The sequence below is a fragment of the Eschrichtius robustus genome, chromosome 12 (genome assembly GCF_028021215.1).
Source record: "Eschrichtius robustus isolate mEscRob2 chromosome 12, mEscRob2.pri, whole genome shotgun sequence".
In the NCBI taxonomy this organism is placed as follows: domain Eukaryota; kingdom Metazoa; phylum Chordata; class Mammalia; order Artiodactyla; family Eschrichtiidae; genus Eschrichtius; species Eschrichtius robustus.
Genome location: NC_090835.1, coordinates 82,289,002 through 82,305,268, shown reverse-complemented (window position 1 = coordinate 82,305,268; position 16,267 = coordinate 82,289,002). Strand labels below are relative to the sequence as shown.

The 16,267-nt window shown below is 37.9% G+C and overlaps 1 pseudogene; it reads left to right on the top strand.

The window, feature by feature from the left end:
- Positions 1-9,326: 9,326 nt before the first annotated feature.
- On the top strand, positions 9,327-10,147 carry LOC137774078 (patatin-like phospholipase domain-containing protein 4 pseudogene; annotated as a pseudogene).
- Positions 10,148-16,267: the final 6,120 nt, after the last annotated feature.

Sequence of the window (16,267 nt, the reverse complement as noted above, 5' to 3'; positions counted from 1 at the left end):
GAGAGTGCTGGTCGGCACCGCTCCTCCGTGCGGGAACCTCTCCGCTTTGCCCTCCGCACCCCTGTGGCTGCGCTCTCCTCCGTGGCTCCGAAGCTTCCCCCCTCTGCCACCCGCAGTCTCTGCCCGCGAAGGGGCTTCCTAGTGCGTGGAAATCTTTCCTCCTTCACAGCTCCCTCCCACTGGTGCAGGTGCCGTCCCTATTCTTTTGTCTCTGTTATTTCTTTTTTCTTTTGCCCTACCCAAGTACGGGGGGAGTTTCTTGCCTTTTTGGAGGTCGGACGTTTTCTGCCAGCGTTCAGTGGGTGTTCTGTAGGAGCAGTTCCACGTGTAGATGTATTTCTACTGTATCTGTGGGAAGGAAGGTGATCTCCGCGTCTTACTCTTCCGCCATCTTCTCTCCTCCCCCTCCATTTTCTTTTTTTTAGATTCCATATATATGTGTTAGCATTGGTATTTGTTTTTCTCTTTCTGACTTACTTCACTCTGTATGACAGACTCTAGGTCTATCCACCTCTCTACGAATAACTCACTTTCATTTCTTTTTATGGCTGAGTAATAGTCCATTGTATATATGTGCCACATCTTCTTTATCCATTCATCTGTTAATGGACACTTAGGTTGCTTCCATATCCTGGCTATCGTAAACAGAGCTGCAATGAACATTGTGGCACATGACACTTTTTGAATTATGGTTTTCTCAGGGCATATGCCCAGTATATGCTGGGTCGTATGGTAGTTCTATTTTTAGTTTCTTAAGGAACCTCCATACTGTTCTCCATAGTGGCTGTATCAATTTACATTCCTACCAACAATGCAAGAGGGTTCCATTTTCTCCACACCCTCTCCAGCATTTATTGTTTGTAGATTTTTTGATGATGGCCATTCTGACCCATGTGATGTGATACCTCATTGTGGTTTTGATTTGCATTTCTCTAATGATTAGTGATGTTGAGCATCCTTTCATGTGTTTGTTGGCAATCTGTATATCTTCTTTGGAGAAATGTCTATGTAGGTCTTCTGCCCATTTTTGGATTGGGTTGTTTGTTTTTTTGATATTGAGCCGCATGAGCTGCTTGTAAATTTTGGAGATTAATCCTTTGTCAGTTGCTTCATTTGCAAATATTCTCTCCCATTCTGAGGGTGGTCTTTTCGTCTTGTTTATGGTTTCCTTTGCTGTGCAAAAGCTTTTAAGTTTCATTAGGTCCCATTTGTTTATTATTGTTTTTATTTCCATTTCTCTAGGAGGTGGGTCAAAAAGGATCTTGCTGTGATTTATGTCATAGAGTGTTCTGCCTATGTTTTCCCCAAGAGTTTGATAGTGTCTGGCCTTACATTTAGGTCTTTAATAGATTTTGAGTTTATTTTTGTGTATGGTATTAGGGAGTGTTCTAATTTCATTCTTTTACAGGTAGCTGTCCAGTTTTCCCAGCACCACTTACTGAAGAGGCTGTCTTTTCTCCATTGTATATTCTTGCCTCCTTTCTCAAAAATAAGGTGACCATATGTGCGTGGGTTTATCTCTGGGCTTTCTATCCTGTTCCATTGATCTATATTTCTGTTTCTGTGCCAGTACGATACTGTGTTGATTACTGTAGCTTTGTAGTATAGTCTGAAGTCTGGGCACCTGATTCCTCCAGCTCTGTTTTTCTTTCTCAAGATTGCTTTGGCTATTCGGGATCTTTTGTGTTTCCATACAAATTGTGAATTTTTTTGTTCTAGTTCTGTGAAAAATGCCAGTGGTAGTTTGATAGGGATTGCACTGAATCTGTAGATTGCTTTGGGTAGTATAGTCATTTTCACAATGTTGATTCTTCAAATCCAAAAACATGGTATAAGTCTCCATCTGTTTGTATCATCTTTAATTTCTTTCATCAGTGTCACAAAGAAAGAAAACTACAGGCCAATATCACTGATGAACGTAGATGCAAAAATCCTCAACAAAATACTAGCAAACAGAATCCAACAGCACATTAAAAGGATCATACAACATGATCAAGTGCGGTTTTTCACAGGAATGCAAGGATTCTTCAATATATGCAAATCAATGTGATATACCATATTAACTAATTGAAGAATAAAAACCATATGATCATCTCAATAGATGCAGAAAAAGCTTCTGACAAAATTCAACAGCCACTTATGATAAAAACCCTCCAGAAAGTAGGCATAGAGGGAACTTACCTCAACATAATAAAGGCCATATATGACAAACCCACAGCCAACATTGTCCTCAATGGTGAAAAACTGAAACCATTTCCTCTAAGATCAGGAACAAGACCAGGTTGTCCACTCTTACCACTATTATTCAACATAGTTTTGGAAGTTTTAGCCACAGCAGTCAGAGAAGAAAAAGAAATAAAAGGAATCCAAATTGGCAAAGAAGAAGTAAAGCTGTCACTGTTTGCAGATGGTATGATACTATACATAGAGAATGCTAAAGATGCTATCAGAAAACTACTAAAGCTAATCAATGAATTTGGTAAAGTAGCAGCATACAAAATTAATGTACAGAAATCTCTTGCATTCCTATACACTAATGATGAAAAATCTGAAAGAGAAATTAAGGAAACACTCCCATTTACCACTGCAACAAGAAGAATCAAATACCTAGGAATAAACCTACCTAAGGAGACAAAAGACCTTTATGCAGACAACTATAAAATATTATTTTGATTTAGATGCTTAGATGTCAAAATAACTAGACCAACTGTTTTTCCTTCCTATTATTTTAATGGACTTAATGCTGGGTCCTATTCATCTTGTGATAATCCAGTCAATCAATTAATAATTTACCTATAAATGGTCAGCTCAAGCCAGAGGCTAAAACCTGATTTTGGTTAGGACATTGAAAAAATTGGAAAAAGTATCTAAAATATCTAGCTTTTTAAAGCAGGATTATCTAGATGAAATATGGTGAACATAATCCTAACTATTGCCCTATGTTCCCAATGGGTTGTGTCTACATATTGATTAGTTGGCTGCCATGACACCAAATTCTTAATTTAGTGCAATATGAGATTGTAAATGAGGCTAGTTCTCTTTAGTGTGATGCTATGATGTATTTTAAATAACATTTTAAAATTTTCTTTGAATTGTGAACCAAATTTTTAAGTGGTCTTTTTAAGATGTTTCTTCCCATTTTATATAATTATACGTTAACTCTGACATATAAAAGCTCCAATTCTAGTAAAAAACACGAAACTGAATACCTTGCCAACAATTTAATTACCCTCCCAATTAAAAAAAAACTAATATGCAAATATCCAAATTTAGAAAGTAATTGGGGGAGCTGGTAATGATTATATTTCTTTAGAATTTTTCACTTTACCTACAGGACAATCGATATTTTAAAATTCCAAATTGTTCTTACTCATTTATTTTGGCACTTTACTGCATTTGCATTTTTATTATCTGCTCACCTGTTTTTATTCCTTACTGTGGAATGCCCTTCTGAAGGGCAAGATCCAGGACTTTCTTATTCTTTCTCACTCCAGTGTTTAACACATAAGGAACTAAAATACTGGTATTATAGTGAAGCAATTAACTAAATACAGTTTGAAACAAATTTTCAGAAGTACATATACATAAGTACATATAGCAGTTTTTTCTTTTTTCTTAACTCCTATACCTCTCAGATGCATTAAGATCTGTTTATAAATTAGCTCTCACCTTTCTGAAAAGTCTCTTTACTTCTTATAGAAAACACATAGGGTAATTTTTCATAAAGAAATACTATGGAGCTAAATTCTCCCCCTCTGAGAAAATGTTCATAGAATCACAGAAAGAATGAACTAAGTCAAACACTTTCTTCTACAGTTTTCAGAGCAAATACTTTTTTCTGTCCTTTTTCCTTCGGCAGCACAAAGAAGTAAATGAAAGTAAATAAATAAAATATTTTACTCCCATCCAATGCTTTAAGTCCTACAATCACAAACTTATATTTACAAACACTAGATTTCAAATAGCATCATCGGTCAATAAGGCTGCCATTTCAAGCTTAAAAGCATAGCTGATGAGAGACATGATGATTGCTTAAAATAACCTAAGGGTATGAAAACTGAAGTGGAGAAAGAATTATTTAGGCATAGCTAAAACATAATTAAAGAGAGATATAACTGGATGGAGAAACACTGTTTAAAAAAAAAAACGAAGAAGAATTTCAGAGGAAAAAAAAATCATTATATAAAAAACCCTCAAACTTTCTTAACAGTCTATTGGGCTGTGGAAGTAGTTCTAATGGAAAGTAGCAGGAAAAAGCCAGGAGTGCTTAAAACTAGACCAAAAACTACCATGGACGAAACAAGGACGAGGACAACCTTACACAGGCAAGAGGTGTATAAAAGCAATTAAATAAAGTCTCCTATTTTTAAGCATCTTATTTGAAGATATGAAATCCTATTGTTTCTTCTAAGTGGATTTTCCAAGAAAATATGCTAAGCAGAGCACCGATGAATAATTTCTAACAGCCCTTCAAGTAAAATCCTAATTCTCATCCACAAAGTTAAAAATTATTTACGTACACACACCTTCTAAAGTTGATATTCTATTTTATCTTAAACCATATATACTCTGTTTTAAATAACTAAGTAAGTAAAAGTCACGCTCTTTGGACATTTTTTCCCCAAATCTATTTCCCTCCATATATAACCCTACTTAGAGCAACAGAAAAAGGAAGATCCAATGTTTTTCCTCCCCAGCTATAAAAGCGCCAAGATTCTTCAGCCTGACAAATTTAAATGAGTCGAAGGCATCTCCCACATGGGAATGTGTAGCACTGGCTCATGGTCGGAGATAAATTTTTCAGTAAACCTGCACGTAGGGTAAGGAAGGGAAACCTCCCTAATTTTTTTTCCCTCCCTTTATCTCTTATTTCAATTGAGGGATAAATAAGCAAGAATATTCTCTCTTTTTCATCTGAATTTCCAAAAGACAGTACTTCAGATAAAACCAAGAAGATTCTAGATGATCCAGAAATGTCTGAATATAAGGAAACAATTGTTATTCTGCCATATGCCAACTAGGTTGGCTCCCTGATTGTAATGACATCCAGGTTATTTACAACGTGTATCATAGATAAACAGCAAACACTACATTTATATCTTCTTTTATATATGTGTGTATGTGTGTGTGTATCACATATATATGTGATGGAAGTGCCTAGCGAGGTTGATCCATGAAATTGCTAGGTTAATACTGGGGCCATCTTCCTCCAAGGGTTCATTCCTCCTCTTGGTTTGAAAGATTAGGGGCTAGGGCTGTATTTGCCAATCTTTGATCCTCTGCTATTTGGGTTTTTACTACCCTTAATTCTTCTTAGTTTCATTATATATTTTACCCTTGGTCCGTTCCTTGCTGAACAATGGATTCCAAATGCAGTAAATAATTCAACATAGAGGTTGATGGTGTGTCTTGGGGAAAAATCAGCTTATTTGTTTGGACTGATCTGACAAATTCATGAATTCAGTAGAGTGTTTGAAGAAATCAACTAATATTCAGTTGAAGCCATGATATGAAGGGTGTATGTAAATCCAAACCTCAAGATTGTTGGGGTGGCATTTTAACTCCTTCTCAAAAGAATCCTAGGCTTGAAATTAAGTCTAAATTGGAAAATTTGAGAATAAATCTTGCCAATTCAATTTACTCTCTATGTGACCTTGGGCAAGTTATTTGACCTTCCAGTCCTCGGTTTATTCATCTACAGGGTACACGTGTATGAGGAGAGTGTGCATTCAAATAGCAAAGGAGACCTAATAATATGTATTTTCCAAGAACTTTGTGAGCCCTGGATGAAATGTGTGGCTAGACACAGTATTTGCTCAAGGAACGATATTGTGCTGTATGTATATTAAGTAATTTGTCAATTTATGACACTAAGTACATACTTGGTTTCCTTAATTAATTAATTAATTAATTAATTTGGGAGAAGCACAATTCAGCTCATGAAAGACAACTTTTTAAATTGTTATCCTTCTTATCATCTTTACTCACATATTTCACAGCAGTCTTCTTTATGCATCTTGTCTGTGAGCCAACAATCCACTGTAGGCATAAATGGAGCAATAGATAAACTATAAAAACAACCCAAAACCTTATAATGATCAAACCAACAGGCTAGCCTACAGTGAGTAGCTAAGTGATAAACTAGTAGAGTATGTACGTCAAATTCTCGTTTTGATCTTGGGGACTTTGCTCATAAAGTTCCTTCCACCTAGATTGTCCTGCTCCCCACACTTTTAAAATCTATCCTGAGTCCCTAAATATCCCTTCAGCCTTTATCATGTCACCAGAACCCACTGAGCTTTCATAGTTCATTGGTCTATGGCGGGCTTGAGTATATTGATTTGTAATGTTCTTCAGTTATTTTCTGTGTCTACATAGTCTACAGCAACAAGCTTTTCAGTGAGAGCCATCTTTTATTCCTCTAATGTACCTCCCACAGCACCTAGGAGTGTGCATCATGTATCATCAATTACTTACAAACTCTTATCAAACTGAATTGACTTGAAATGCGTCTTACTCTATTTTGTAAATATATTTCAAGCATAAGGGATCAAGTATTACATAGTGGTGCATTAAAATGACTACATATTTATAAAATCCCACCCCTGAGGTTTTATGACAAGGAATTTATGAATTATATTACACAAATTATTCCATCTTATAATTTTGTCTACTAACCTCAAGGGGATGTTATCAGTTGTGGAAATTTTTTGACAGGTTGTCATATTTCAATCCAAGTTATAACAGATTCTGACACTCCAAAAAATCTTGATTTAATGTGCCAGAAATAGACAGTGACTGTCACTGATGGTCTTGTTTGTTCTGAACTAAATTCATTCCTCAGGGTCATAGCATTACATGAGACTTCAACACTGGTTCTGATCCAGGTCAATGAATAAGATATCATGCACCCAGGCTTTACATAGAAATAATAAATGAATTGGGTTTTCTCCTTTGCCTATCAGGTTCTTCTCCACCTCTACCTCCCAATAGTTTAAGGGAAAAACAACTGCAAAATTCTAGGTAGAATTGGGAAGGAATAATTTCTTAATCAAAACCTAATTCTTGTAAGTTGGGCATAAGCTTAGGGTACAAAACAATAATAATAAAATTGTAAGCTGTGTTGTATGATTTTGGTTATATTGATATAAACTGAAGAGCAAGTAGTCATTTACAGCATTTCAACTCAACTAAAGTGTACTTTATGTGGTAAGCAGAATAAGGGCCCCCAAAGATATCTATAACCTAATCCCCAGAACCTGTGAATTTGCAGACATAATTAATTGAAGGACCTTAAGATATCCTGGGTTATCCAGGTGGGCTCTGTGTAGTTACAAGAGGTGGAAGAGGGACACAGAAGAATGATGTGAATCAAAGAGGGATGCAACTACAGAAGACTGGTCAGAAAGGTGCTACAGTGCTACCCTGGAAGATGGAGAAAGGAGGCCATGAATCAAGGAATGTAGCAGTCTCTTTGAAGGCGGGAAAGGCAAGGAAAACGATTCTCCCATAGAGCCTCTAGCAAGTAAAGCAGCTCCACCTCCATCCTGATTTTAGCCAAGTGAGACCCATGTTGGACTGCAAAGATACAGAACTGTAAGATAATACACTTGTATTGTGTTAAGTAACTAATTTTGTGGTAATGTGTTATGACAGCAATAGAAAACTAATACATGACTCTACCTGCATATAATGTTATCTCTATGAAGGCATGACTTTTAATCCATTTGCTGCTCCTTTGCAAATCCGAGAATGGTGGTTGAACCATAGTACACACTTAGTACATGTCCTTTGAATAAAATATTGATGCAACCTTTTATATTTTACCAAAACAGTCCCAGTATATTACCTACCCTCACTCTCACAACAATCTAATTCCTTTTATTTAGGTATCATCAGCATCTCCTGAATTTTATAGTGAGGGAAATATTTAGTAATTTCTTCAACATTATCTAGCTGTCAAAAGGTATGGTCGGGGCTTGAGACAAAGTCATTTGACTTTCAATCCAGTGATCATCTCACTACATGATTACCTAATTGCAGTTTCTAAAAGAAAGAAAATGGATTGGCCAATAGAACCTTCATTTTAGTTTAATCTGTGACAAGGAACGTGTCTCTAAAACAGGCTAACACTCTCTTTCTAATTCCATTTGACTTTCAAGATAATTCAAATTAGGGATTAAATAACAACAGCACACCTTAAAAGAAATGTCTTGCCATTCTACTTAGAAAGCTCATCATTCAATGAGAAAAGGTGCCCCAGGTTCTTTGTCCAGTCATAGAGAGCACAAGCATTATCTATTGTGGTTGCTCCTAGAACCAGGCAGAATAAGTAGAGGGAAAGCAGCCACAGCTCTGCTGAAGAGCTACCATAGAAGCCAGAAGTCCATACCAGAGGCAGACAGGCCCACTAGCCCAGAATCAGGCCTCCAGGTCACTTTGTGCTCAGGAATCCTATTTGGGTCTTCTTTGATTCCATCCGACATTAGTGGCTGTCGTAGTATACTGCAGCATAACATATTGCCCTAAAACTTCCTGAATTAAAACAACAATAATCAGTTGGCATTTCTCATGGTTTCATAGGTCATGAATCAGAAAGGGCACAGTGGGGATGGCTTGTTTCTGCTCCACATCATCTGGGACATCAGCTGGAGAACTCAGGAGGCTGAGGGCTGTAGTCATCTGGAGGCTTGACTGGGGCTGGAATATCTGCTTCTAATGTGGCTCACTCATGCAGCTAGCAAGGCCATGCTGGACATTGGCAGAAGGCCTCAGTTCTCTCCACATGGGCCTCTCCACGGGGTTGCTTAGTGTCTTCATGGGATGGCATCTGGCTTCTTCTAGAGTGAATGATCCAAGAGACCAAAGCAGAAGCTGCAAAGCATTTTATTACCTGAAGTCACATACCATCATTTCCACAGTATTCCATTGGTCACGTAAGTCAGCCCTAATTCCATGTAAAAGAGGACTGCACAAAGGCATGAATACCAGGAAGCAAAGATTATTAGGGATCATTTTGGAGGCTGGCTGTCACATTGACAGAATCAAAGCACTCTGCTCTCAGGAAACATCTTAACAAGTCCCAGAACCAACAATACTATCTGCTCTGCAAAACTAGAATGATCAAGATCACATGCTTTGTCAACCTTAGCTTTCATGCACACCATAGGAAATACTTTCCCTCCTATGAGAATACAGAATATTAATTAGTCAAGATAGGCTAGAAAGGAAAAGGATTGATCGACTGTAACAAATAAAACTCCAGATTTCAGTGGCTTAATACAATAAAAAATGTTTTCTCCTTTTAATTAACATTGCATAGAGCAATGAAGGTCAGTGGTCCTGCTGGGAGTCTCGTAAGTGATAAATCAGGGATCCATTTTCTGTCCACAACTACCATTGTCATTGGGGAAAGGGAAACAAGAGTGTGGAAGTACTGCCCAGGGTGATTTATAGTCAGACTTGAAAGGAGTGAACATCATTTTTACTGGAGCTCAGTTGCGTGGACCCAACGTAACTGCAAGGAAAGTTGGGGAATATAGTCCTTCTCAGTGCCCAGGAGGAGGAAATATGATTAGTGGGAATCTAGGCAGCCCACTGATAGTATCTCTGTGCCACACTGAGCTATCTAAGGGGACCCACTACCTTGATACTGGAGATATCTTTTTAACATATGTCTTAGCTGAGGGAAGATTGCTGCCACGTCCTGCTTGTCACCTGCCATCCAAGGAGCGGAATGGAGTTGATTCTCCCCTGCAACGCACATGCGCTGGCCCACCACCGACTGAACATCTCCATCACCAACACCAAGACCAGAGAAAACTACTTAGTCTCCAGTTTTCCCTCCAGGGGGGACCTCGTTAAGAGGTGGGTGGATGGAGGCTTCACCATCTGCCTTCCCATCCTGTCTATAGGCCAGACGGTGACCATCCCACCATTCAGTGGATGAATGGACATCTCCCTGTAGGACAAAAGGCAGCTGGATCTCTATGTTAATAGCGCCAACCAGGACATACTGTTCAGGGCAAACTGAGTGAGACTTAACCAAGCCCTTTCCCCATCAAGCAAGAGGATAATGGAATTATTGTATCAACATGGCTTTGATGATGCCATCAAGTTTTTACTTAAAGAAAGTTGGTTTGAATAGAATGTTTAAAACTTTATAATGCAAAACACATTTCAGACTGTTTTTGATGGAGTTTTCTAATGAAATCTTTTTTTTCAAAGCCTAAAAGAAATGTCTTAGCTGATCATATTAATTCTCTGTTTTCGAACTATTACTCAGGATAAAGACTAAGGTCCATATCAAGGCATCCATAGCCCTGGACGTCTGGCCCTGACTACCTCTCCTACCACACTCCCAGCCATTGCCACCCTCCCCTCTTCACTTCTGAACTCTTCTCTTCCTTGTGTCTCCGTTCACTGCTTTACATGAGCCTTCGTTCCAATGCTTTAACCTCTCTAAGCCTCAGTTTCAACATTTATAAAATGCAGAATAATAATATCCACCTCTGAAGATTAAGTGAGAAAATGTATAAAGCACAGCACCTGGAGCATAGGAGTAACTCAATAAATTCTGGTTGTTTAGTTAATTATTCTCCTTCCATTTTGCTATGCTGTCAAGCCAATGTGCTTGAGAATAATAATACACCACAGTAATTATTATTATTTAATACAAATTTCCTATTATTTGCAGAGGAATTTTGACAAAGTGATTGAAATCTTGGATTCAAGCTCAGTCATTTTTCTTGGATTTAATCCCACCTTTACCGCTTTCTTGCTTTGTGAGCTTGGAAAAGTTATTTAACATTTTTTGAATCACAGTTCCCAGACCTGTTAAGTCTGTTGAGTAAAGATAATAATTATACTCATTTCATAGCATTTTTGTGAGGAGCAATTGGGATAATAAATATGAAATACATTTTAGTTTCTGGTTCATAGTAAATGCTTAATAAAGAATAGCTATTATTACTTTCACTACTACACTTAATGAATCCCTACCATGGGCCAAGTACTACTCTAGATATTTTATCATTAAAATAGTCTCTTTTGGGCTTCCCTGGTGGCGCAGTGGTTGAGAATCTGCCTGCCAATGCAGGGGACGTGGGTTCGAGCCCTGGTCCGGGAAGATCCCACATGCCGCGGAGCAACGAAGCCCGTGTGCCACAACTGCTGAGCCTGCGCGTCTGGAGCCTGTGCTCCGCAACAAGAGAGGCCACAATAGTGAGAGGCCCGCGCACCGCGATGAAGAGTGGGCCCCACTCGCCGCAACTAGAGAAAGCCCTCACACAGAAACGAAGACCCAACACAGCTATAAATAAATAAATAAATAAATAAATAAATAAATAAATAAATAAATAAATAAATAAATAAATAAATTTATATATAAAAAAAAAAGATAGTCTCTTTTTTAATGAAAAAAATGTGGAGTCACCAAAAGTTAATTAACTCTCCCAAGATCACACTGCTGTTACATTTAAGTGGAGTCATAAAGCCAAGACAGTCTGACCCTGGCATCTGTGTACTTTCCATCATGTCACTATTTCTCCCAAATTCAATGCACATTTCTCCAAATGTATGTGTTCTCAATAAGGGTATCTAATCATAATAAAGGCACATGACTCTGCTATGACTTTAGCAGAACTGAAACCTTGCTTTCTACAATTAGAGTGAATGTAAAGTCTAGAATACAAACATACTTCACTGTAGTATGAGTTCCAAGGGACCCACCCTCACATATCCTTGGAGACATTGTCCATGGATGCCAGGCCAGCTTTTCAGCGCTCCCATAAAGAAGCCAAGGGGCATCATGGGCCCTTTCCAGTTTGGTTGGTATTAGAACTGCTTTAAAAAGTAATCCAAGTTCCCTCTAAACTTGTTATTCAAAGAAACTACACTTGCCCTGCCACGGGCTTTGTTTTGTCAGGACCTGTCCCCTGAAACATTTCAAGTGAGGTCTATGCGCTGCCAGGATCGTCATGTGCAAGTGTAACCATCAGTGGCTCCAGCCAGTGAATAATTTAAGGCATGTATTTAAGGCATGATGTGTTCCTGAGTATTCATTTTATTTTGCTTTGTTTACTATGGTGTTTTGGCCTGAACTGGTCAAAATGGATGCTAAAATGTAAAACTCTTTAAAAGAGGAATCTTTGATATGCCCAAGGATTTATCATCCCAGTAATGACTGATGACTTCAGGGTATTAATCTGTTGGCAGAAGTAAATCGAGAAGTGAAAGGTTACCTACCCATCCTTCCCATCCAACTTTAAGTATAACTTCTTTCTTGAGGTCTTCTCTGGCAATTCCAAGTACACAGGGACTATGTGTGGGTTAGCACTGCTCATTCTACACTTAGCTACAGAGTACCTTTGGATATTATTCATTCAATCAATATTTATTGAACACTGTCTATGCCAGACAATGTTCTAGACACCGAGGATACATCAATATGTAAGACAAAATCCCTCCCTTCCTGGAACTTACACTCTAAAAAAAAGAGGCAGACACTAAATATATAGGTATTTATAAACATCAGGAGAAAATTAAGAAGTATTCTGTTTTGAGTATCTGCTCTGTTTGGCTTCAATTATAGTCATTTTAACTTTCTAATTATTGTCATTTCAAGTGTATGTACCATGTGTCTTTGTGTCTTCACACAGGTAGTTCTCAGGAAGTTATGCCAAATGGGGTTTGGGGGCATCCTTCTTTAAAGATAAGGAGTATGAACACACCTACCAATATTAATTATATTTCCATTGTAAAGAAATTAAGATATTCACCATAAGAATTTTCTACATACGTAGACTAACTTTGAAGGTAAAAATAAAAATGAATTCATTAGCTATGACTCTAAATTCCTATGCATAAATATGTTTTGTTTTTTATTTGTTGGGCACCTGAGGTAATAAAATCCTTGAATTCTGAGTTTGATAGCAGTCTTAATAAAAGTAAGCTTACAGAAGCAGCAATAAAACCTATCATGCATGATTAAATATGGAGGGGCAGATTAATTTGGCACTGCTTTGACAGAAAATTTCCCTTTGCTGTGCTTATATACCTGTGTTTTGTACCAATGGCTTTTGTGATTCCCTAGTTTAATCATGCCTTTAAGGTGATGAGCTGCACGCGGATGATAGATGATCAAACTCTAGATGTTTATTCAGGAAATACACAGAGGTAGGAGCAGGCACAGAATCCCGTGCTGCCTGTGGCATTTACATGAAAAAGAAAGCCTAATATTTTGCAAAACATTGAATTGCTCTATGTTTGAGATATCTTCTAAGGACAAATTCTAATTTTGGTACTTCAATAGCAGAATATTTTATATATTTACAACTTAAAATTGAGATTGAAAAAGTAAAGTCTATTATGGGTTAAGGAAAATCCATAGCAATCTATACATTCCACAGTTTCCTCCAAAGTCTACCTTCTATTCCATGAATAGATTTTGAGGTGCATGGAACATTGGAGACAAAGAGATGGCAGTCTGCTATGAGAGAGTAGGAAATCCAGAATAAGAGGAAATGTTAACATCTCTTTTACTGAGATGATTAAGAGTCTGTGCTTATAAATGGCATGAAATGTGCTGTTAAATCACTTTTGGAGGGACTTCCCTGGTGGCGCAGTGGTTAGGAATCCTCCTGCCAATGCAGGGGACATGGGTTCGATCCCTAGTCTGGAAAGATCCCACATGCCACGGAGCAACTAAGCCCATGTGCCACAACTACTGAGCCTGTGCTCTAGAGCCCGTGAGCCACAACTACTGAGCCCGCGCACCTAGAGCCCGTGCTCCACAACAAAAGAAGCCACTGCAATGAGAAGCCCGCGTGCTGCAACGAAGAGTAGCCTCTGCTCGCCGCAACTAGAGAACACCTACGTGCAGCAATGAAGATCCAACGAAGCCAAAAATAAATAAATAAAAAATAATTAATTTTTAAAAATCACTTTTGGAATACAATAATTTTACAAGTTTATATGCATGATGACATAATTATGATAAAATGTAATTAATGAGAGGAGAAATTTGTTTTTATGTAATATATAAGGCAGTTACCTAAAGATGAGTTGGTAGAACTACTAGTTACCTGCTTCAATGTTTGGCAGTTATGCTGTGTTCTACTGTAAAATGAACAATGTCCATATAGACTTTTGTCTCATCCAAGTGTGGTCTTTCTAGTTCCTTTCTTATATGCATTGATCAAAGAAACCTTAGTCAATGTCAGCTCTCAGAAAATACAAGATGCTATCTAGGTTCTAGCCCAATTTGTGGGAAAATGACAAATAACTTTTTTGTGTGTTTATATCTGCAGTAATACTTTAAATTCACTTTGATTTACTTTCATTTGGACTGTTTCAATGCTGCAGGATTTCCCTGGATTTCATGAAAAATCAAAGTGGATTACTTTTTAAAGCAGTTCTAAAACCAACCAAGCTGAAAAGGGCCGTGATGCCCCTTGGCTTCTTTATAGGAGGGCTGGAAAGCTGGCCTGGCGTCCATGGACAGTGTCTCCAGGGATATGTCAGGGTGGGTCCCTTGGAAACAAGTAAAATTCATACATTCATTACTTGTGCATTCATTCATTCCTATATTCATCCAACAGACAATAAGGGAGCATGAAATATAGTCCAGGAATTCTGGCAGATGCAAAGATGAATCATCCACACATGCATAATCTAATGAGAGCTGGGAGAAGCAAAAACTACAATTAAGTATGAAATAATGCGGAAACCATTAAGTACCTTAAAAGTTGAACGTGCCTTGGCAAGGACCAATGCCTGTTCTCACTACCATTAATGCTAAGCTTGCCTGGAGGATAAAGAGCTTTTGTCCAGCAAGAACCCAAAGGTAAATGAGAACATTCAAAGGCAGGGAGGGAGGTAAAAGAACAGATAAACAAAGGGAAGAAGGAGGAAAGTGTTAAGCATGTGAATATATGAGAGGGGAGAACTTATAGTACAAGGCAACAGGAGAATAGCACAAAGAGTTCACAGGATGAAAATGAAGACTGCAAAAGTAGGTTATCAGAAAGAGAAGGTACTGGAATCCACTACATTCATAATAGGCTTTTCCCATGAGACTTCAATTAACTTATGCCAACTCAAGATGATTTATAAGAGTTAGGGCAACTAGTAGATGGAGGGGTTTCTGGATCTAGCATGAGTTTAAATAAAAAGAATAAATTATTAAAGTTTACATTATCATAATTACCAAAGAATAAAAGAAATATTATTCACAGGAAACCATCTTAAAGGTGGTGAGATGATATATAATATTTGCTAGTGGAAAAACAAAGCTATCCCTATAAATTGAGTTTTTCTCCATTTCCTCCTACTTTCTCCCTTCTCTGTTTCTCTCTCCTAAACTTCAGTCACCTGATAAATTCATAAACACCTCTGAGTACTTCAATACTTTCTCTTGGAAGCATCTCATTCAGTAAAAGACAAACGTCTCATCGTTATTTTCTTTTAAAGATAAAATCTTGAGACACAAATAAAACTGTATTGAGGTAATTCTCGACATGACCAGGAGCCAAAGCTTCACTCCATTAGGGCACTAAGCTTGGCTCACAGTGGGTCCCGTAGGATGGAGGTCCTGAGCCCTTCTGGACAGTGTCCAGCAGGGTCTTTGTGCCTCATACCTGTAACTCGCTTGGCAGTTAAAATGCATTCAGATCCTCTCTACACTCCCTACGGCCCAAGTTTATTCAACGTTCCTAAACTCAGATCTTGTGGCATTTGGGGGATTTTAAAATAGAAGAGCTTTGAGCGTTTGTGTGTGTGTGTGTGTGTGTGTGTGTGTGTCCTCCTGTGTAATGCTGTGGTCAAACAAACTATGTGGAAGGCATATGAGACAACACACTTAGCAAAAAAAATCACTGGATTTCTCAGCATGCGTATGGATACATATGGCATAGGTTCTTAAGTGTGTGCTTTTTGGATGAGATTTTTTTTCCTGGCCTTTTGTTTCTTTCTGAAAACTCATTCTCAAGCTCTTATGGACTCCCATTCTAGAACAGAATGCAATCCTAATGGAGATTATAATTAATGTTGGATACAGCAATAAACATTATTCCACTGAGACCCTATGTGGAGCCTATTCATGAAGAAGGAAAGAGATGAGTTTTATTCTCATGTCATATTTAAAAATACAGATAGTCTCATGCTAGACCAAATAAGCAAGCAGACATTTTGCAGCTTTAATTTTAACCCCTAGCATGGGAGATGGAAGGGGAGAGCACTGAGCCTATAGTGCTTGGCAAATAGTAGA